This window comes from Rhinolophus hipposideros (assembly GCF_964194185.1).
Source record: "Rhinolophus hipposideros genome assembly, chromosome: 10".
NCBI classification, from domain to species: Eukaryota; Metazoa; Chordata; class Mammalia; order Chiroptera; family Rhinolophidae; genus Rhinolophus; species Rhinolophus hipposideros.
Window position 1 is genome coordinate 40,699,398 of NC_138056.1, and position 24,357 is coordinate 40,723,754.

Below are 24,357 nucleotides of genomic sequence, written 5' to 3' on the forward strand. Positions count from 1 at the left end.
TTTGGGGTGTACACCCCTCCTTGCTTCCTATTCCACCAGACTCTGCAGGAAGGTGAGCCATCGCAATGAGAGGCCTTTCTCCCCCGGAAAAGGCCCATTGAGAGCTTGTTTGGAAAGAGTGAAGATCTGTAATGCTTCTGATGTTTCTGACCACCCAGACTTCGACCACTAAGGGAAGAAACTGAACTTCCTAGTAGCCTTTTCCTGAGGCTTAGCACTGCCCTTTGGGGTGGTTCCAAGACAAGGCTTAGATGGCTTCCTGGACATGGCTTCTTGCTCTTGCTAATTTGACTTGTGCCTAAAATAGCTTGAGGGAGGCTCATAAATGGCATTGCTATTTTCCCCACTGAGATCTTGATTTATTAAGTGATAAGATGAAAGTTGGAACTTTATTACTGAAAAGGCTAATACAGGAGTGCATGGCTTAGGTATGCAGCAAAGTGCTTCCTCGTACTAAAGCCCAAAACTGAATTAAATGGCTGCCCCAGTCACAGCAACACTGCCACCACCAACCCCACCCCCATGCAGAGGCCCCCACAACACATACTACCTGGGTTATGCTTCCTGTAGTCAGCTCAACCATAGGATGAAAGAGGCTGAGCTGCACGTGCCCATTTCCTTTCCAAATCCACCATTCAAGGCAGAAGCCAGGAGGGTTGTGCTAACTTGTCTAGCACATGGAAGTAAACTACCATGGAAGGAAACATCAAAGTGGGGAATAAGTATTCCCCTCAAAACTTCCTGCCTACTTGGCCAGCTCCTACCCAGCCTTCCACACTCAGGTCCTGGGCCTTCTTGTGTGACTCTCGTCCATGTCAGTGGCTTACACTCCACTGAGGGTAAAATCTTCAAGGGCCAAAGTGGTCTTCTTCACCTACACAGTAGCTCAAAGAATAGCCTGTGTAATTCTGCCATTTACAAGCTTAACATCTGTCAGTAGGCTTCAATTTCCTTTTCTGTAAATGGTGCAGTAATAGAGCATATCTCATAGGGTAGTATACATATTATTTGAAATAATTTTTGGAACAGAGCCGAAGTTATAGTTAGTGATGAAGACGATGATGGTATGATGATCTGTGTTGCCAATATTTGACAAAGGTCCATTTATAGAAGGGAATGCCCTGCCCTGTTTCCCCAGCGTGAACAGCCCGGATCCCACAGGTGCTCTGGCAGCTGCCGGCCCTCGTCTGCCCCCTTCTCTGATGGCAGGCTGTGCCGGTCTTCACAAGGATTCATGTATCCTAGGGACCAGGCATCACAACAAGTAAAGATGAGGACATCTCAAAGGATATTGCCCCTGACTTGCTGGTCCAGCTCCCCTGGACCAGAATATGTAACCCAAACAAAAGAAAGGAGAGATGAGACCCTTGACATACTTGTCACCTATGAGTGAGAAGGTTGACCATGACAGAGACCCAGAGCACTTGTCCCTCAAGTCTCAAAGCCTGCTCCCTGCTGAGAAACCCCAGGGTTCCAAAGTGGGGAAAGCTTAAAGCCAATCTCCTTCAATAAATGGTGTTGGGAAACCTGGACAGACACATGCAAAAAAATGCAGCTGGACCACCTCCTTACACCATATGCAAGAATAAATCCAAAATGGATTAAAGACTTAAATGTAAGATCTGTAACCATAAAATTCCTAGAAGAAAATATAGGAAAAAACTTTACAGACATTACCCAGAGTAAGATATCCCCTCGGGCAAGGGAAGAGAAAAAATAAACATGTGGGATTACATCAAACTAAAAAGTTGTTTCACAGCGAAGGAAACCATCAATAAAACAAAAAGGAATCCTGTTGAATAGGAGAAGATATTTGCCAATGATATATCCGATAAGGGGTTAATATCCCAAATTTATAAAAAACTCACTCAACTCAACTCCAAAAAAACAAACAATCCAATTAAAAAATGGGCAGAGAACATGAAGAGACATTTTTCTAAAAAGGACAGACAGATGGCAAACAGATACATGAAAAAATTCTCAACCTCACTAATCATTAGAGAAATGCAAATAAAAACCACAATGAGATACCACCTCACCCCAGTCAAAATGGTTTTCATCAATAAACAACAAGTGCTGGCAAAGATGTGGAGAAAAGGGAACCTTTGTGCAGTTAGTGGGATTGCAGATTGGTGAAGCCACTATGGAAAACAGTATGGAGGTATCTCAAAAATCTGAAAACGGAACTACCTTACTGACCCAGCAATTCCACTCCTAGGTATCTATCCAGAGAAATCCAAAACTCTAATGTAAAAAAATTTATACATCCCTATGTTTATTGCAGCACTAGTCACAATAGCCAAGACATGGAAACAACCAAAATGCCCATCGGTAGATGACTGGATTAAGAAACTGTGGTACATTTATACAATGGAGTATTATGCAGCCATAAAGAAGAATGAAATCTTACCATTTGCAACAATATGGATGGACCTAGAGAACATTATGTTAAGTCAGACGAAGACAAATACCATATGATCTCACTTATATGTGGAATTTAAAGAAAGGAATAAATGAATGAACTCATCAGAAACAGTCTCAGAGACATAGAGGAAAAACTGAGGGTTGCTAGATGGGAAGTGGGGTGGGGATAAGAGGGAAGGTGAGGGGATTAGAAAGCACAGTCGGTAACCACAAGATTGCCACGGGGATACGAAAGTCAATTTGGGGAATGTAATCAACAATGTTGTAAAGATTTTGTAGGGTATCCAATGGACACTTGTCTCGTTAGGGAGACCACCTCAGGGAAGATGTAGATGCCTGATCACTGCGCTGTACACCTGAAGCTGAAGCTGAATAATAATGAATGTCAACTACAATTTTATATACATATATAGTTACAAGAAGCGGAGTATAGCATTAGGAATAGAGACAGTGGAAATGTAATGGCTGTGTGCGATGTCAGAGGGATAGTGGATGGGGGAGGGTGGTTGACACAGTGTGAGGGATATAAATGGTAAGTGATAAATGCCTATTACATTGTTTTGTGCACCTAAAACTAATAAAAAATGTAAAAAAAATTAAAATTAAAAAATAAATAAATAAATAAACCAATCTCCTCGCTGAGCTGGAGAGTTGGGGCATTGGGGATCTGCCTGTAGAAACAGCTGTACTGGCAGTAGCACCATGTTTTCCTAACAGAGTCTGGGAAATTGATTTCCACAACAGGAATGCCAATGATCCGGGCTCCAAAGTTAAACCCAGGCTGACCCAGCCACAGGCCAACCTAGGCCTGGACCTAGCCCAGGCCTGAAGCTTCTCAAATAGGCCCAGCACCAAACTGCCTCCCTCCCAAGCTCAGCCAGACCCCGCCCCCCGCCCCCACCAAAGGGGTGGGTTCACACATCTGGGCCCCACAGGCCCAGAATCATCAGGCAATTAAACTTGCCTTTTATTGTGACCCTGAGGGTTATAAACAAGCAAGCTTGACACATTGGTCATTCCTGAGACTCCTCCTTCATTGGTTTTAAGGGCCCCTTGGCGGTAAAGAATTTCAAAGCTGCTAACTTCGTAGTATATTAAAGTGGAATATATTCCTCTGAATGGTCCTCCGGTGAGAACGAGTGCTGAGCAAATGCCTCTTGGCTTCTCCTTAAAGAACCCAAGACTGACCTCTGGTGGTCTCTAAGACAGCTGAAGCCCAGCCTTTCCTATGTCCATCAGTGAGACTCATCCCTCTCTGAATCTAGCGCTCGCTCTCTCTCTCTCTCTCTCTCTATATATATATATATATAGATATATATATATATATATATGTCTTATATATATATGTCTTTCTCTCTGCTTGTTCCTCTCTTCTCCCCACGAGACACCCATAGAAATATAGGGGTAGTAGGATGTCAGAAGGAGACTTTTCTTGCGTTAGCCTCAACCGAGACACCAGTATTTGAGAGAGCAAATAAGGAGATACCAGATATAAAAATGAGTTTAAAATAGAACTCCCCCAAATATGCACATTTACCAAGGAAACAGTTCCCAAAATTTGTTCCATAACCTTTCAGAGCCCCGTAGTCAGTTTCAAGAGGGGCTGTCCTCACTAACCTTTCCAGCTTTGCTTCCATTACACGTCCATACTCCCTATGTTGTATTGATGTTGAACTGCTCATCCCATGCACCGCCATGCCCCAGCAGGCCAGAGGTTTTCAGCCTCCATGCCTTGGTTTATGCTGCTCTTTCTTCCTGGAATACTTCTTCCTGTTTTGCCTCTCATAATCCTGTTTATCCTACAAAGCCAACCTCAAAGGCCTCTCCTTCCTAAAGCCATCCTTGGCCCCTCAGGGATGAAATTACCCCCTGTGGGCTCCCACCTGGTATTAGACAATGTTGTGCACACCTGTCTCCCCTCCCAGCCTCTAAGGCCCTTAGGACATGGCTTATAGCTGGAACATGCCTGGCAGGAAGTATATACATTGGTAAATGCATGGTGAATGAGTTAAGAGGGGATCCTATTGGCAGCATGTGTAAGAGAGTCTTCTCTATTCTGAATATCAAAGAAAAGACAGAAAGAAGTCAGTTCTTTTAGGGGTGGGAGTGGAGTTAGAAGGAAAGCTCCAAAGCTGGTGCTCAGAGCCAAGAGTGGCTCAGAGCCACCTGCCTGCCTTGACCCTCTGTGAAGACATCACGAGTTCCTCCCTGGCCCAGGACTGGGCACCTGTCACTGGGCTGGTGCAGCACAATCTGCCTTAAGGCCAGGACTGAAGAGTTTATCACAGGCTGTGTCTATAGACCTGTGCCTTCAGGGCCACCGTCTACAGTACACAACATACCTCTGAATAACATGCTTTTGTAACTCCTGTCAGTAAAGCCCATGTCTCTACAATCCGATATTCGTACAATCCATGTCTCCTCAACCTTTGTCTCTACAATGGGTCTGTACATCCCACGTCCGCCAAACTTCCCTTGTATGAGAGTCCGTCCTGGGCAGACTACATCCACACAATAGGTTCATGCTGTCACAGTGGGCTTCTGCACACAATATGTGTGGGTAAACAATGGATGATCAAACAGGAGTGGTTTTGTTTGTGACTCATTTTGAAAAGAACACCTTCCTGCTCAATCCAGATGCCAAGATGATGACTGCAAAAGCCATCTGGATTGTTCCCTCCGGAAACCATTGCTTTATCTCAGGATTTTATAAAGACAAGGAAAATAAATAAATGAAGAGCTGAAACCTTACAGAGAAAAAGCATTTTAAAAATTCTCTATTATATTTTCTAGGTAATCAGATTCACTATATTTTACTTGTAAATACATTTTTAAATGAGGCACATCAAAAACAGACACATAGACCAACAGAATCAAGAGCCCAGAAATAAACCCATGTGTATACACTCAACAAATATCTGACAAGGGAGCCGAGAATACTCAGTGGAGAAAAGACAGTCTCTTCAATAAATGATGCTGGGAAAATTTGATATTCACATGAGTGAAACTAGATGCCTATCTTTCACCACTCACAAAAATTGACTTGAAATGGATTATTAAAGACTTAAATGTAAAACCTGAAACCATGAAATTCCTGGAAGAAAACAGAGGAAAAAAAGTTCCTTGATATGGGTCTTGGTAATGATTTTTTGGATATGATACCTAAGGCACAAGCAGCAAAATAAAAAATAAACACGTGGGACTACATCTAACTAATAAGCTTCTGCACAGCAAAAGAAACAAGCAACAAAATGCAAAGATAACCTACAGAATGGCATAAAAATATTTGCAAATTATATCTGATAAGAGGTTCATATCCAAAATATGTAATGAGCTAATACAACTCAACAGCAAAAAAAGAAAGAAAGAAAAAATAAATCATAATCCAATTAAAAATGGGCAAAGGACCTAAACAGACATTTTTCCAAAGAAGACATTCAAATGGCTAACAGGTACATGAAAAGATGCTTAACATCACTAAGCAGTAGGGAAATGCAAATCAAAACCAAAATGAGATACCACCTCACACGTGTTATAATGGCTATCATCAAAAAGACAAGAGATAAGAAATGTTGGTGAGAATGTGGAGAAAAGGAACCACCGTGCACTTCTGATAGGATTGTAAATTGATACAGTCAGTATGGAAAAAGTTTGGGGGTTCCTCAAAAAATTAAAAGTAGAACTACCATATGATCCAGCAATCTCACTTCTGGGAATATATCCAAAGGAAATGAAATCAATATGTAAAAAAGATATCTGCACCCCCATGTTCATTGCAGTATTACTTATAATAGCCAACACATGAGAACAATCTAAGTGTTCATCAACAGATGAACTGATAAAGAAAATGTGACTTATATACACAATGGAATACTATTCAGGCATAAAAATGAAGGAAATCCTGCCATTAGCAACAACCTTGGATGGATGTTGAGGGCATTATGCTAAATGAAATAAGTCAGACACTGAAAGACAAATACTGTATGATCTCATTTATATATGGAATCTAAACAAAAACCTCATTAAAAAAAGAGATCGGGGCGGCTGGTTGGCTCAGTTGGTTAGAGTGCAGTGCTCCTAACACCAAGGTCACCAGTTCAATCCCCACATGGGTCACTGTGAGCTGCACCCTCTACACCTAGATTGAAAACAATGACATGACTTGGAGATGATGGGTCCTGGAAAAACACACTGTTCCCCAATATTCCCCAATTTTTTAAAAAAGAGAGAGAGAGAGATCAAATTTATGGTTATCAGAGACCAGAGGAGGGGGTAGAGGGGGAATTGGATGAAGGTGGTCAAATGGTACAAACTTCCAGTTATAAGATAAGTAAGTTCTGGGACGTAATGTACAGCATGGTGACTATTGTTAACACTGCTGTATGGCATATTTAAAAGTAGCTAATAGAGTAGATTCTAAAACTTATCACAAAGAAAAAAACATTTTTTCTTTTCTTTTTTGTCTATCTGAGATAGGGGGTATTAACTAAACTTGTGGTAATCATTTCACAATCTATGTAAGCCAAGTCATCATTCTGGATACCTACAACTTACACAATGCTATATATCAATTATACCTCAATAAAACTGAAAGGAAAACATGAGGCATATCTATAGCCATGTTTCTAGTTAAAAATAGTCTATACCATCCTTTTATTCTAATTAATTATTTGGATAACATTCTAATAAATATTTGTTTCCTATAACAAAATTTCAGAGTCTCAAGCTTAAAAATCCTTGGAACTTAGCAATAAAATTTTTTAATATTGAAGGAAAACTCTTTGTCCATTTTAATCAACAGGCTTGGAAATTCAACTTTATCATGATGATGAGATACATAGTAAGTGTAGGTTTTAGGGTACATAAATAGTTGCTAAGATTTCAGCCATTTAATCCAGTATTTCATTGCGGAGGACGCCCCATCAATTGCAGGATATTTAGCATTCTTAGCTCTGTCCATGAAATATCAGGGACCCCGTCCAGTCAGAGTGATGCCAAAAACACTCCCACACATTTTCAAACACACTCCAAAAAGGCAGTATTTATCCCAATTGAGAATCATTGGTTTAGACTTTTTGTTCATTATCATCCTTCAAAGAAGCCCTTTTAGACTATTTTTCCCTACTAGCCCTGCTCTCGTTACATTTTAATACCACAGATATGCCATATCTATAAGTAACATGTATATGTGTGTATGTGTGTATATGTATATTTATGTACTGCATTCTTTAGAAAGCCATTATTGTAGTATATAAGAGTTTTTGTACCCTAAAACTAATTTTCACCCGCTTGGAAGTGATAACACCCCCATTGAGAATCACTGGTCCAGACAAAGGTAATTGCTTATCCTGGTCTCTATATCCTCAAAGAAAGATGACTGATAACTCATTAAAGTTTTTCTCAAGGTTTTTACTAAAAATCTGTGGACTTGGGTTTGACTTTAATTTTTTAACTGAAATTTTTGATGAGATAATATGTAGGATCATATGCAAATGCAAAAATGATACAGAGAGTCTTTGCACACATTGCCTAGTTGCCTCCAGGGGGTAGCAAAATTTTGAGGGTTATTTTACAAAATTATAGTATAACATCACAACCAGCATGTTGACATTGATACAATCAGTCCATCTTATTCTGATTTCCCCAGTTTTACTTGTACTTGTGTGTGTGTGTGTGTATTAAGTTCCATGAAATTTTATCACCTGTAGGATCATGTACCCACCACCAAAGTCAAAACGTTGAAGAGTTCCAACAACACGAAGCTCCCTCATTTACCCTTTTATAACTACACTCACCTCTCTCCCATATCTCCTCCTTTCCCCTAGTCCTAAGCCCTGACAACCACTAATCTATCCCCCATTTCTATCATTTTCTCATTTCAGGAATGATATGTAACTGGAATCACACAGTATGTAACCTTTAGGGACTGATTTTTTTCACTTATCAAAATTCCTTGCAGATTCATCCATATATCAATAGTCTGTTCCTTTAACTGCCAAGTAGCATTCCATGATACATACGAAATAGTGTGTTTAACCATTCACCTGTTGAAGGACATCTGGGCTGAGTCTCATTTTGGGCTATTACAAATAAAGCTGCTAAAAATATTTGTGCACTGGCTTTTGTGTGAACATAAGTCATCATTTCTCTGGGATAAATGCCCAAGAGTGCAATTGCTGGCTTGTATGGTAGTTGAATTTTATTTTTAAGAAAGTGTCAAACTGTTTTCCAGAGTGGTTGACCATCATTTTGGTATTATATATATTCTACCCATTTTCTAATTGGATAGTTTGGTTTTTGGCTCTAGATACTAGTCCTTTGTCAGACATGTGGCTAACCAATATTTTTCCCAGTCTAAAGCTTCTTTTTTTAATCACATGGGTTTTCACAGAGAAAAGTTTATAATTCTGATTAGGTTAAATTTATATATTTTCAAATTATGCTTTTGGAGTCAAATCAAAGAACTCTTTGCCTAGCCCAGACCCCAAAGATTTTCTCCTATGTTTCTTTTTTTTTCCAATTAAAGTTTATTGGGGTGACAATTGTTAGTAAAGTTACATAGATTTCAGGTGTACAATTCTGTATTACATCATCTATAAATCACATTGTGTGTTCACCACCCAGAGTCAGTTCTCCTTCCATCACCATATATTTGATCCTCTTTACCCGCATCTACCACCCCCCCTTACCCTCTGGTCTATATTTCTTTCTGAAAGTTTTATAGTTTTATGTTCTATATTTGAGTTAATTTTTTTCACTTTGAATTAATTTTTGTATAAAGTGTGAGACTTAGGTTGAGGTTCATTTTTTTTTTTGCCTATAGATATACAATTGTTCCAATATTATTTGTTGAGAAGGCTATTTAACTTTCATTTTAATCTAGGCCAAATTGAGGGTATTTGAGGTTTATAATCATCCTCATCCCCCAACCACACATACACACACACACACACACAAACACACACACACACACACACACGGAGTCAACAGCATAGTTTGTTAATAGTCAACACAAGCATACATATTTACAACTAGCTACTAATGATCTGAAATAGTAATATTAAATCTTTTTCCAAAAAAATTTTTTTGCCACATATGAGTATATCACAGTTAAAGGTCTAATATCCATAATATATAAGTAACTCTTAAAAATTGGGGAAACAGGTGCCAAACAACTGAGAAAAATGAGCAAAACTCATGAACAAACAAATTTACCAAAAAGAAAATAAAAACAGTTCTTAAACTTATACGAAGTTGTTCAACTCATAAAAAGAGACATGCAAATGAAAACTACACTGAAATACCATTTATCAGCTATCAAAATAGCTAAAATTTTACAACTTGGCACCACATTGTGTTGGCAGGCTGGGGAGATATAGGCATTTTCATTCATTGCTGATAGGAATGCAAATGCTATAACCTTCTGGAGGAAAATTTGTCAGTATTGAACAAAACTATGTATGTGTTTATCTTTTGTTCCAGAAATCTACTTCTAAGAATTTACTCTGAAAATACACCTGCAACAATACAAAGTTATATATGCACAAATTTATTCATTGCATCATTACTTGTAATTGCAAAATAATGGAAACAACCTAAATGTTCATACATAGGAGATGTGTTGAATAAACTAAATTGTATGCACACAATGGAGCACTATGCAGTATTAAAAGAAAAGAGGGATGGTCTCTATGAAGTGATACAGAGTGATTTCCAGGACATATTTTGTAAATGAAAAAGCAGGCTGAAGAAGGGTATATATAGTGTTCTACATTTTGTGTGGGAAGAGGAAACAAGAAAATGACATGTATTTACTTAATTGCAAGAGGAAATTGAAAAAAGATAAACCAGAAACTAATGAGAATGCTTACCTGCAGAGGTGGGTAAGAACGAGGTGGATAAAGCAATGATACTTCAGTGAGAGTAACTTTTTATAGTTTGAAGTGTGGAATCATATTAATGTTTTAAATACGGTGTTTCCCCGAAGAGAAGACCTGGATGGACAATCAGCTCTAATGTGTCTTTTGGAGCAAAAATTAATATAAGATCCGGTCATATTTTATTATATAATATAAGACTGAGTCTTATATAATATAATACAAGACCAGGTATTATATTATATTATATTATATTATATTATATTATATTATATTATATTATAAAACCAGGTCTTATATTAATTTTTACTCCAAAAGATGCATTAGAGCTGATGGTCCAACTAGGTCTTATTTTCAGGAAAACACGGTACTTAAAAAAAAAATTAAGTCAAATCAACATGGATATCAGTTTTAAAACTCTAAAATAAACCCCCAAAATTAAACTACTCATAATTTAAAAGAATAACATAAGGAGGGAAGAATAGCATACTAAAGGAGGGAAAAGAAGAGAATTCAGTAATTTTTGAGCACAGAACTGGCTATGCACCTTCAATCTAAAGACGAAATAAGTGTAAATAAACAATTCTACTTATAGGCTTGGTACTTGGAGTGGTATAGGTTAGCCATTCTGAAACTACTTTGTGTGAAAAACAAGATTGAAACGGTGGGAGCCAGGTGGAACCTCTGCGTTCCAACTTCCTCTGACCTATGCTCTCCATGCTTATCGGCCTTTTCCTAATATTTATGCAAGAATGCCAAATGCCAAGAATTCTCACTCTCTGTCTCTTATTGCCTCCTGTCCATGATGCTCAGAGATGTTCTTCCACACAGAGCTCACAGCTATTTCATTTCTGCTTCCAGCTGCAGCTGTCTCTACCTACACCAAGTAGAAACTTCCTGAGGAAATGAGTGCACTGTGTAGATCCCCTCCAGCTCTCCTTGCCCCTGTGAAATACCACTGACTGCCAGAGTGGAGCTCTTTGGCATCAGGCAAGGAAAAGTTAACTTATAGTCATTCCTTATGGCTGCTGTAACAAATTACCACAAAAGCGGTGGCTGAAAACAACACAAATCTATTCTTTTCCAGTTCTGGTAGTCAGAAGTCCCAAATCTGTTTCACTGGACTAACGTCAAGGCGTTGATGACTGTGCTGGTTCCTTCTGGAGGCTTCGAGAGGAGAATCCATTTCCATGTCTTTTCCAGCTCCTAGTTCCTGCCTGAGTTCCTCTGCTTATGAGTCCTTCCTCCGTTTCCAAAGGGAATCACTCCAGTCTCTGTTTCCACCATCACTTTGCCTTCTGCTCTGCTGTCTAGTCTCCCTTGGCTTCTCTCCTGTAAGGACACTTGTGACTACATTTAGGGCCCACCCAAAGAGTCCAGGGTACTCTCCCCATCACAGCAGCCTTAACTGAACCACATCTGGGTCCCTGTTGCCATGTAAGTCACAGTCACAAGTTCTAAGGATTAGGACGTGGACATCTTTCAGGGCCATTAGTCAGAGTACCACAGATACCTCGATTGATTACTGTCCAACAGCCTTTCCTTACTACTCACATACCCTCAGTCTTTAGGATTGTGTGCTGTCTTTTACTGAATTGTTTCCCGAAGTGCACTGACTCAAGTTCAAAACTGTTCGTTTGCAACAGACATTGCCTTACTTTTGCTGCTCTGCTCCATTGTACCTCCTCCCTGCAGGTGAAGTGACAGAATTTGTGTCTGCACAGCTCTTCCTACACATCCCTTTATCAACTAAATTGATGAAGTGTGTTGGTCTTGTATAGCCCTAGCCCGGGGTGGAAGCTCCTGAAAGCAAGAGAAAAGGAGTTGAGCAAAAACTTCTGCTAATTTTCCAAGGCTATGGCTGGGGTGGGCTGAGGTCTCCCCGGGAGCTCTCATCAGCAACAACCACACACATAAATCAAGAAGGAACTGAGCCACGGAGCTCCTGTAGAATGAAAGGGAAGAAGGCACATTGGCTCGTGTTTGGGCTGATTCTAAAATATATGGGAATGAAAGCCTTTGGGGTGATGAATTTCCTTCTAATACTGTCACATCTGTAGTCCTGGGGGTTTAACCTCTGATTTTTGGCTATAAAACCAACATTATTTCTGCAAACTTGACACCAGATGCTGTCAGGGAGATATAGCTGAAGTGATAAAATTCTGTTTAACAGATTTAGTGAAGCAAATACAAACTAATTAACAATTTTGGAATTGGGATTAAACACTAATTCTTTTAAATCATAAAAACTGAGATGAACAAAAGGAAAAAAAATGTTCTCCCTCCGAATAACTCACAGGAGCCATCTGTTTGTCATTGAGAAAATGGCCCAATTGATAGATTTTGAACAAATTCTGACATACTTTTATCTGGATTTGAATGTATTATGGACAGCCATCCCAGAAAGAAAGCACATCGCTTTCTGGCTAACATGTCAATCTGGGCTTCCCTGAAGCTCTGGAAAACAAGCTATTTGTGGACTGATTCAGAAATAAGGAAACAAAGAATGAAATGATATCTTTATAAATTCTGTTTGAGACATATGTTTCCAACCATCAGGAAAGAAAGATGGCCTGAAGTTCTTTCTAACTTTTTGCAATAGGCATTGGTAGGACACAGCCCTCTTACTGTGCCTTCAGTGTCATCTCCAACAGGAGTAGAGGGGCCTCGTCTGCTACCATTCTGAGACTTTCTAAATGAAGTGAAGTCCAAGCTATGAAATTGTGGAAATTGCACTTGTCATTCTCCCATCTCTCCACCTGGACACTCTTGGCCTCAATAAACAGTCTAATTCTAGAACACAGTTTCCAGAATTAATCCCACTATGATTAGGGTTGGGTGATAGGGGAGAATTCTGTTTGTCCTGGCCTCAAATTCAGTTGATTTGGCATCAAATCAGCTGATAATCCCACTCAGAGCAGCTCCTGAGAAGACCTTGGCGGTGTTATAAGGTACCTGCGGATGGGGAATTTGGTATCTCCTGTGCCCAGCCCAAAGACCTGCATATATATATACATATATGCTCAATTAATAATGATAATAACATTACAATGTATTGAGTGCCTATTATGTGCCAGCAAGATACTGTTCTAGCTCATTTACTCCTCTCAACATGATGAAATAGATATTATCATGATCCCTACTGTATGTGTGTATGCGATCATTCATTCATTCACATCCCACTTCATTCTAAAATACATTTGAGATTGCTTAATAGAAATATAGCTTTTACAACTCAGTTGAGAATCTTGAGTTTTAGGGGAAATAAGGGTGGAAAGGTCAAATTGTTAAGTGCATTGTCAGTTCAAATGAGGTTAGCAGCAGCGCTTGAAGAGGAGTTTGAAGTATGCCTTAAGGTTTTGTACTTGAACTGCTAGGACAGGCAGAGCTATGAGCAACTGGCTCCAGGACGCAAGTGACAGTCCATCCTGGACTATGATAGGCATTGATAGACTGGCCAAAGACTATGGAAGGGTGAGCTGCAGGTGAATCAAGCCTATCAATAGATCTTTGGGGACAGGCCCCAAGGATCAGGTGTGAAGCTGTCTCAGCTTCCCCCATGTAGATAAATATTTGGAGGCTGAAAACATGTTTCAGCAACAACTCAGAATGCTTTACTGGGTTTAAGGGTTACCACTGCCAGTCACAGAGCAGTCCATACATACTCTTCTCATCTGCCCATCTTGTAAAAGACAACCAAGTTCATGGGTTCCTGGGAGTTGTTTGAACATTTCCTGGGTCAGAGTTCCTTCCTTACTCTAAAAGATCCTTTACAACCAGAATCTATGCAGATCTCTTGGGCCCTCCAATGGTTATCATCTAAAATTCTCCTGAGGATAAACATATACGTTCAAACATAGAAATGGCATGAACATTTTTCAAACTAGAATTTCCAGTCTGTCTCTCTGGACAATGAGGAACCAGATTCTTCTATGTAAACCCCCATTCCTATGTCCAGCACCAGGCAGGACGACAAGTAGTCACTGTCAAAGAGGTCTGGCAGCACGAAACCAGAACCAGAATGATAGTCAAGGGTCAGAATAGCTGAGCTGCCTCAGTTTCCCCAGTAAATCTGAGAAAAGACCAGCTCTAAGGAGATACAGATTAAAGCTGATAGAAAATGATTTGGGCACCCTCTGATAGTTTCAGTCCCTAGTCTTTCCATTTTCCATCCCAGAGACAGCCATGCCATCAGGCTTTTCATGCTATTGATTTTCAGTCTAGGGCCTTTGGATATTTTCTCTGGGTTCATGAGTTTTTGACGTTGGTTTTTTTTTTAGTTTTGTGTTTTTATTTTGATGAAAATCTAAAACGAATCAATGTAAGTATCTTGTGGATGAACTGGCTGACCAACTCAAACCACAGAACGTCTACATCCGCATGTAGATTTGTGTTTACGCTAGCAGAGGGGCCAGACAGAACTGCTTTAACTGTCTCCAACTAGTGAAAAATAAACACGACGGGCTTCAGCACAAAGTATGATCATTACCAACTGAAGAACAAACGACCTCACTCCATCCTGTAAAAATAAAGGTGTCATAACATTTATAATAGAGGCTTTGTAGAATAGAGGAATTTTATTAGCTTTGTGGATTTTGTTTATGTTTTATGAATTTTAAAAGTCTATCTGAATGTTAATGTTTGCACAGTGTTGTATATGTTTAAATTTATACGTTTTTTGGTTTTAAGGAGATTATACTTAGTTAATATCTACATATATAAATTAAGATAATAAAATAATTGGTCAGCATTTTTTCCATTAAAGGGGGTCTGTGTATCATTTAAGATTGAAGCACTATTATTTTCTGAATATTATATCATCATTTCTCTAATACAGTGGAGTTTGCCCCCTATGTGCCAGTAGGTGTGGCAAATATTTTCAATTGGTCAAACTAACTTCTTTACTTTTTACTTTACTTTTTTTATGGCCTCCTTGTTCATAATCCTTTCCCCTGAAGAATTCTGAAAGGGCCAGTAGCTCGAATGGGGAAACTGTTTATCTGACTACATTAACTGTTCTAAACAGGAACAGAAAGTTCTGGAAGGTCTTCGAGGCAAGTCCTCAAAGGCTAGCATTTGGTCAGAGGGACAAAGCAGCAGCCCAGCACCAGATGTGGGTAGAGTTAGATGCACCCAGGCAGCAGCACAGCCTTCATACTCATCCCCGTGATTTCTTCATCTCCTACCACCTCCACCACTGAAAACAGCACTAGCTCCGGAGCCTGCAGGAAGGATGCTGGAGAGAACAGAGACTGAAGCTGAAATTCATTTACCCCAGCTATGAAGTGGTCAGGGGTAAGAGGCAGAAACCAGACTAGTGAACTCACAAATCGATTGCTGGCCACAGAGAAAACAAATTATTTTAGACATAATTACCAATGAAACACACGCCATCCCAATAAAACATCACATGATTTTTGACTTGAGTTACACTAAAGAAGGAAAACAAGGACCCATAAGAAGAAATTGTTGGAATGTTGAGATTTTGCCCTGGAGTCCCATCCCTGACCCCTTAAATGTGGCCAGCCTGCTCATGGACAGTGCTGGGATCTGGGGTAGGAGTGCTACTAGAGAAGGGGTGGCAACCAAGGTCAACAATGCTTACTCTGAGACACTGCCCAGGGCTGCTGTGGCTCACCTTGAAGTCCAAAAACATAATACGAATGAAGGAGACGGACAAGCTCTAAGTCACAGGCACACTAGGTTTACATAGTATATGCATATGAATATTTTGTAATCCACAAAGAAATATGCTTGCCACCATTTTTCATGAAATACACAACCCCTTTTTGGTCTATCTTTCATTAACGTTACTAACGACATGGATATAGAGAAACAGTACTTCTCTATCATAAGGAAAACAAGAATACAAAGGCGATGCAAATGACAGTGGACAGTTTAAAGTCAAGAGATGATTGGGAATGGTGGGGATGGTGCTGAGCTGGAGAGCACTCGCTCTGTCTACAGATAGCAGACCCCGTTCTGGCCTGCTGAAGCTACTGTATGTTTTGCTAAGGCAATGGTCAGTTCTGCTCAGCATTAATTCCAGGGGCCTGTAAATGAAATGGAGGATGGTTGCTAAAGGGACAGCCATTCTTCAGATGTGGGCCAAGCACTGACCAATTTAATCAGTTTGCTGCTGGGCCTTTTTTCGATATTTATCAATTAACAACCTGTAACCAGTAATAGAGGTAGATTCCAGATGCAGAACACCATTATATGTCCAGCCACACATAATAAGGCCATTCCCACATCTTGGCCAATGGCCCACACTAACACAGCTCTGCTGATGTGGGGATAACGAATTTTAATAAAATGAAAAACTCAACATAATGCCAACTATTGATACCTTCTCATATTAATAGGTAGCGCTAATCTTATGTAATAGAATCTGTCCACTTTAGCAGGGACTTCATTTCACAGCTTTTCCCTAGTTTCTTTAAGTGTCCCCTCACCACACTGACCACCATCTGCTGGTTACCCTTGAATTTGTCATCACTACTACAGTGGAGACTAGAGGACCAACAGTGCAAATGACAGCTCAGAAAACATAGCCCCAATCAGGACGCTAGGGCTCTCCTCTTCTCTCACCTAGAACCACCCCAAGAGGGGAATGAACATAGCAGACCTCCCTTTTAGTCTAGCACACTCTTACTCATCCCTTCAGATCTCAGCTTAGGTGCCACTTCCACTAGGAAGCCTTCCCTGCTTGTCTCCTTCACCTCAACAGTAAGAACTGGATTAAGTGCCCTCCATCTAGGTCCCCAAGCTGTTGCTTTGCCCATCAGTTACCATTATCCTCTGTGGGCTCCTTCCAAGCTGGATCCTGGCATTTCCCAGAATAAAGCATAGAACGCATTCAACAAAAAGTGCAAATAACTGAGTGGACTATTGGATGGATGGGTGGGTGGATGGATGGATGGATGCTGTCTGCCTTCTTAGAGGTTCCGCCATACAGAAGGAATGTTCTCCAATATGTTTTAATAGAGATCTCTCCACAAGATGGCGCTCATAATTTTCCTAACAGTTTCTATAGAAAATTTTCAAATTTCAAATTTTAAGCTTAGAACTATTATGTATGTCTCACAGTTAATGTAACTTATTTGCCATACTGTCCATGTTTAATGTCCCATCACATTTCACACAGTTATACACATGTTCTTTGCCCTAGGACATCAAGACACGACCCTGTGGAATTATTTTTGACATTGGGTGGGCTTTGTGTCTTGTCTGATTGCTACAGAGTATAAGGAAAAATGTCAGTCCCTAGATATTACAGGAAACGAAGGCATTGTTCTTCCACCACTCCATCCACAATGAAGAGTCAGCAGAAAAATGAAATGTTGGCTTAAAAAAGCCATTAACCTTTAGAAGCATGAATTTTGCCTTAATAAAATAACTTCTTACAGTGCACAGTGTTTTATGCCATAGAAAGCAATTTCACATCATAATAACAGTTTTTGAGCTCCTAAAAACTAAGCCAGGTACTTTAGATTTATTATCCCCTTTTAACCCTCATACTGACCCTGTGTATTAGGTCTTAATACCTCCCATTTTACAGATAATAAACTGGGATTTCAGAGAAAGGATGTAATTTGCCAAAATCATGTGGGTGGTAAGTGGCAGAGCTATAACTGGGACCCCGGTTTGTCTCTACTCTATTTTAATTTGCTTCCTATTATTCCGTGATACAAGCCATTTCTGTGTTAAGGAGAAGGTATTAAGCCATAAGAGGGAAAGGGAACTGCCAGGCATAACTCCCTGTTATGTGTCTGCTATCTTCCTGTATCCATGTGCGTTCGCACACACCTCAGAGCAGCTCTTGTAAAGAGAGACATACTTTCAAGTACTCATAACACATCAGGCACACCACCAAGGGCCTTCTCATACATCATTTCATTTCATCTCTATCTATTTCTATAAGGATACTATTATCCCCATTTTATGGATGAGGAAATTATAGCTCAGAGAAATTAAATGGTTTATTGTATGTCACAGAGGACCCAAGTGCCAGGGCTAAAATTCAAACTCAGTTCCACTGGACTTCAAAGCTCTGTGTCACTCTGAGGTTGCTGGAGGCTACCTGAGTGGGGGTAACTCGGGAATTCTGGGCAGAATTCCCGGAGCTGTCTTTTTATCTGTTCTTATCAAACTGCCCACACTTCCCAAACATTCCTCTGGGCCTTTGCATATTCTATTCCTCTGCCAGAGATGCTCTTCCCTACAGAGTCTGCCTGAAAAGCCTCTACTCACCTTTCAAGACCCAGCTCCAATGTCATTTCCCCCATGGTGCCTCCTCTGGCCTTCTCACTAAATATATACACGTATGCTCACAGCATGTCCATTGTGCTTCCCCCAGCATAGCGCGCACACTCACACACACACTCACACACACACTTTCATCTTGTGGTTCCTTATATAATAATACATATCCCACTGTATGGTGTCAAGAACCGTGAAAGGTCTGAGATTTCCCCTTCCTGGAAGCTAACAAGTGGGCCTGCCATCGTTTCATGGATTCTGACAGAAGACACGAATTCTGTCTTCACCCTCTATCTCCAGCTCCTGTAAGACTGACCTGCTCGTAGTAGGTGGCTCCATCAATGACTGCTGAATAACTGAAAGACTGAGTTCAAAGTCCACATCTTTGATGGTACGTAGCTATGACGACAAAGGTTATAGACATATCTGTGTGAAAGTGAAGAAAGACATGTGCAACAACAGCAGATGGAGTCCGTGGGGACTGAAAGGTTCCTATCCATGGGCCAGTCGGAGGGCCGTTATATATCTGTAAAGTCCCCAGCTAGAAAACTGAGGAATTATATGTGTGTGTGTGTGTGTGTGTGTGTGTGTGTATACACACACATATATATATACACGCACACAAATGCACGTGGCACTTACTTCTGTGCCAAGCACTGGCTTCAAGAACTTTATGTATATTAACTACGCTCGTTTTCCCAGCCTCTGTGACTGCCACAGGGAACGGAGTTGAATGCAGCAGGATGATACTCCATGACATCAGAGGCCGTCTGAGAAAAGGTCGTACAGTATTGCCAGTTTCTCTTAGGAAGCTTTGGAGCCTTTGGCCAACAAGAAGTTTGACTGTCCCGAGGCCACCCTGCAGAAAGATGACAGGGAAAGAGAGAGACATGCCCGAAGAGTCCCTATTTCAGATCCAGCTGCTTAAGCGTTCCCAAGCCACCCTCCCCACCGACTGTGACTCTGCATTCTTGTCTTCTTCCAGATCTTAAAGAAAATGCTTTTCAGTTTTCCACCATTGAGTATGGTGTTAGCTGTGGGATTTTCATATATGGCTACAGGCTGGCAGAAGTCCGAGGTGGGCTTGCTATCTCTTCCATCAAAAACTCATGGCCTGAAGGGATCTCTCTTAGAGCTACACTGTGCCAGGTTGGGAAAGGGGTGACATGAGTAAAGCAACACTTTTCTTCATACCCTTTCTTTTTTTATTATTTATTTATTGGGGTGACAAATGTTAGTAAAATTACATAATTTCAGGTGTACAATTCTGTATTACATCATCTATAAATCCCATTGTGTGTTCACCACCCAGAGTCAGTTCTCCTTCCATCACCATATATTTGATCCCCCTTACCCTCATCTCCCACCCCCCACCCCCCTTACCCTCTGGTAACCACTAAACTATTGTCTGTGTCTATGAGTTTTTGTTTCTCATTTGTTTGTCTTGTTCTTTTGTTGTTTTGGTTTATATACCACGTATCAGTGAAATCATAGGGTTCTCTGCTTTTTCTCTCCGACTTATTTCACTTTTCATACCCTTTCAATGTGTCTTTTCTGGTTACTGTGCTCCACTGGGGTGCTGTAACCTCATCTGGATTCGGAGCTCTCTTAAAGGTATGTTTGTCCATGAATGGTTGTTAAATTGGTGTTGGAGGGGGGGAGGGGCAAGTGTTGATTGTTACTGATTTTAAGTGACTGTCCTGGAGTGGTTTGCACTGCTACACTAGATAACGGAAACAGGTTTTAGTTCCCTATGTGATAGGTGCTCTTATTAATCCCTAACCACTGCATAAACTGCCTCTCCATTTAAGCCCATAAAACAAAACCAACTAGATAATCCTGATCATATGCCAGATTTCCAAGTCACAAAAACCTACTAAAGATGCCGGCCTGTTTCAAAAGATGGCTGCTAACACTTCATTGTTTTGTTCATTCTGCTTAGTGTGAATTAGAGGGTTGCAGCACTTTCAGCTCTTCCAAAGTATACATACAAGCAGATTCACGTGAAGCCCAGAAAGACCTCACGTCCGTGGCAAAACAAAGATTAAGACATACGAAGGCCCACTCTTTAACCATTACACCTAGACTGGTGGTGAGAAGAGTCTAAACAACAACAATGCTACCAGTCAATCTGTAGTATTACAGGTTGGGAGTGCAGCTATAACACAGAGCCTTATTTAAAACACATTATTGAGGGAAGAAGCATGCCTGATAAGTAAATTCTCCATATCAGGGGTCATCAAGCTGGGGCCTATGTGTCAAATCCCACTGGCCACTTGTTTGTGTAAATAAAGCTTTATTAGAACACACAGCCAACCTATTCGATTGCATATTGCCTATGTCTGCTTTCAAGCTGCAACAACAGAATTGAGTAATTTTGAGAGACTATATGGCCCACAAAGCCAAAAATATTTACTATCTTGCCCTTTAAAGAAAAAGGTCACCAAATTCTGCTGTAGACAAGTGACACTCAGCTTTCCTTTTTTTAAATTCTAAATATCTCTCAAATCATTTAACACATTCTTTCATTATTGTTTTTGAATTTTTTATTATGAGACATTTCAAACATACCTACATAAAATTAGACTAAATAGTAAATAACTCACTCATATACTTACCACTGAGATTAAGCAGATGTTGCCATATTTGTTTCAGTTTCACTTAAAAATGAAAAAAAAAATACAAATACAGAACCCCATCTCTTTCCCTTCGCTCCATCCCAGACATTATCATTATCTTGAAGTTGGAGTGTTTCCTTCCTATTCACATTTGTGTACTTACACAATTTGCTACAGGCTTGAATAATTTTTGCATAAGTACTATCACATTGTATGTATCTTTTGGTAATATTTTCCCACTCAGCATTATCTTTTTGAGATATGTACATATATATATTTCATTCACTTTAATTGCATCATGGAATTTCATTTTATATATAAACCACAGTTTATATAGCATGGTTATGTAACAATCTATTGAGGGATAATTCAGTTGTTTCCACCTTTTCTCTATTCCTAACAGTGATGTAACAAAAAACTTTGTTATACATCTCCTTGTGAAAAAGTATATGAATTTTTCTGGAGTATGTTCCTAGGAGAGATTAGCTGGTCAAAGGCTTAAGTGTGAGTAATTATCTTCTGTCCACCCTTCCAGATACCACTCTCCACCTTTTTCTTTCCTGCTCTAAATTCCAGGAAGCTGAGTTATGCGGACTCAGCAGCCTTCCTTGCCTTCTGCTTCCCATTGTGTTTGGCCAATGAAGAAGACCGAGGGGAAACTGGAAGGGGGAGGAAAATGAGGTCAGGGTATTTATTTTCCCAGATCCCTCCCTGTGGGATTGCAACAGACTGGATAGGTTTCTCCAGGAGAGGTCACAGGCTGCCTTCTTCTCACAGCCATTTCTGCCTTCAGGGTCCAATAACTGCACCCTCAGGCTTCCCCTTCAGGCCTAGGGGTGATAACATCCCACTAACACTAGTTCTTAGGGGCTGCACTATTTTTTGTGCTTTTCCTGGACCTTGTCCACAATTTTCTAAATGGTCCCATTGTTACACTCTCCTCAAATTATCAAACTTGAGTGTGCCACCTGTTTCCAGCCAGAACACTGGCTGATACAACATACATCTTCAACTTTACAGAGTCTATAAATAGCTCCCCCAAATAGCTGTATTTATCTGTATTCCCACAGATTTGTATATGAGTTCCTACTACTTCAAATTCTCTCCAAAACTTGATGGGATTTGATTTATAACTTTTGCCAATAACAATGAGTATGAGCGTTTTTCTGTATGTGTGTTGGTCATTTGAGTTTCTTCATCTGTAAGTTGCCTGTTCATATTCTTTTTCTGATATTCTGGCTTTTTCTTTTTCTTACTGATTTAAATAAGCTCTTTAGATATACTGAATGCTAGTTTTTCTTGGACTGAAATAAATCTTCCAATTTAGGTCTTGTCATTTAATTTGATTTATGGTGTGGTTTCCATTTTAAGGTGGTCCCCATTGTCAATCTTTTTCTAGTTTTGCTTTGTATAAATTACTTAAGAAATTCTTTCCAACCCTTAAAGCCATAAAAATATTCTCTTATATATTCTTCCAAAATGTTTATAGTTTTGCTTTTCCATTTATATCTTTATCCTACCTGGAATATATTTTTGCATTTGGTGAACAGTGGGGATGTAATTCTATTTTTTCCAAATAAATAGTTTAATGACAGTACCTTTTATTGGTTACCAATTTATAATGCCACATCTGACATATTCCAAGACTCCATGTGTATATGGGACTATTTCTGGGCCCTCCTGTGGGTTTTTTCTATCCATCTCCCAGTAATGCACGGTTTCAATAAAAGGCTGGATATCTGGTAGAGAAATATTCTACCATCTCCTCCCAAACCTACTGCTTCTTCAAAATTATCTTAGGTCTGCTCTCCTGTGTGCATTTCAGGTTTTTGATACTCTATATCAGATCATGACAATGTTTTCTATTTCTAATTTTCTAATAATTTTAATAATAACAACAATATATTACAACTATAAATTATATACAATAGGTTATACCAGGGGTGCCAAAAAATGTATGCACATGACTCGCATTCACCTTTTGTTATCGGTATATATTGAGTATTACAGTTTTAATACAGTTTTTTCCTTTCTTAAAAGGTGTATACATTTTGGGGGCACCCTCTGTATATAATAATAAACAATGTATGAATAAATCTACAGAATGATTTTTCTGCATTAAGAAAATCATATGACTTTTCTTTTAATTTGTTAATGAGGTATATTACAGTCAAAATATTGAACTGTCGTTCAATTCCAGAGATAAGCCTTATTTGGGTGTATTATTATTTTTAATACAACCTAGGATTTTTGCATCTATATTCATGAGTTTATCTATAATCTATTTCTTGTGTTACCTTTAATCCATTATTTGTTAAAACAGTCGAAAGTGGTAGCTTTCTCACTTTTTGTATTATCTGAATTAGTTTAAGAGGATTATCTGATTTTTGAAGATTTCCTAGAACTCTTCTGTAAAAACACCTACACCTGGTAGCTTTTGAATTAGATTATTAATTATTGTTCTAGTCCATTTAATAGTTATGGGTCTAGTCAAGTTTCCTGATTCTTGTCGAGTCATCTTTGTATGATACATTTTTCTAAATAATTATCTATCTCACCAAAGCTTTCCAATGCACTGGGCAGAGAAGCAGCTCTGCCATGGCAGCATGATGACCTTGCACGTCGCCACACATAAGCAAGGCTTCTCCACAGTCTCCACAGAGCACCCTGTCATCCTCCCCAAAACATGGTCAAGATAGGCCGTCTTGTGAGGAACTATCACAAGGCTGTTTACAATCCACTGCTCTATCTTGAAGAGCACTCCCTGTTTTGCATGAGACAACAACATGTTGCTAAATGAATGAAACTCAAGCCTTCCACCTCCAAATCCAGTAGGCTTCCATCTGTGCCACACTACCTCTTGGTCATCAGACAAAGGGCTGAGCCCACCTGGAATAGCCCCACGCCCAAGTGCTCCTGAATCCATGTTTCCGCTCCAAGGTCAGGGGCTGGCTGAGGCTTTTGTCATGGGGAACAGGGATTAAAGCCATATCCGTTGCTGTGTCCCTCTCTCTAGGCGGGTACAGTCCCTGGCACAAAGCCAGGCATAGCTCAGGTGCTCAGAAACCCTAGGCGATTGAAATGGATTGGCTTTTTGATTTGAGGAGCCTTCGACACAGAGCACTGCTGACTCGGGGTATCACAGCTCCTTCAGTGACTCCTGCATTAGGACCTCT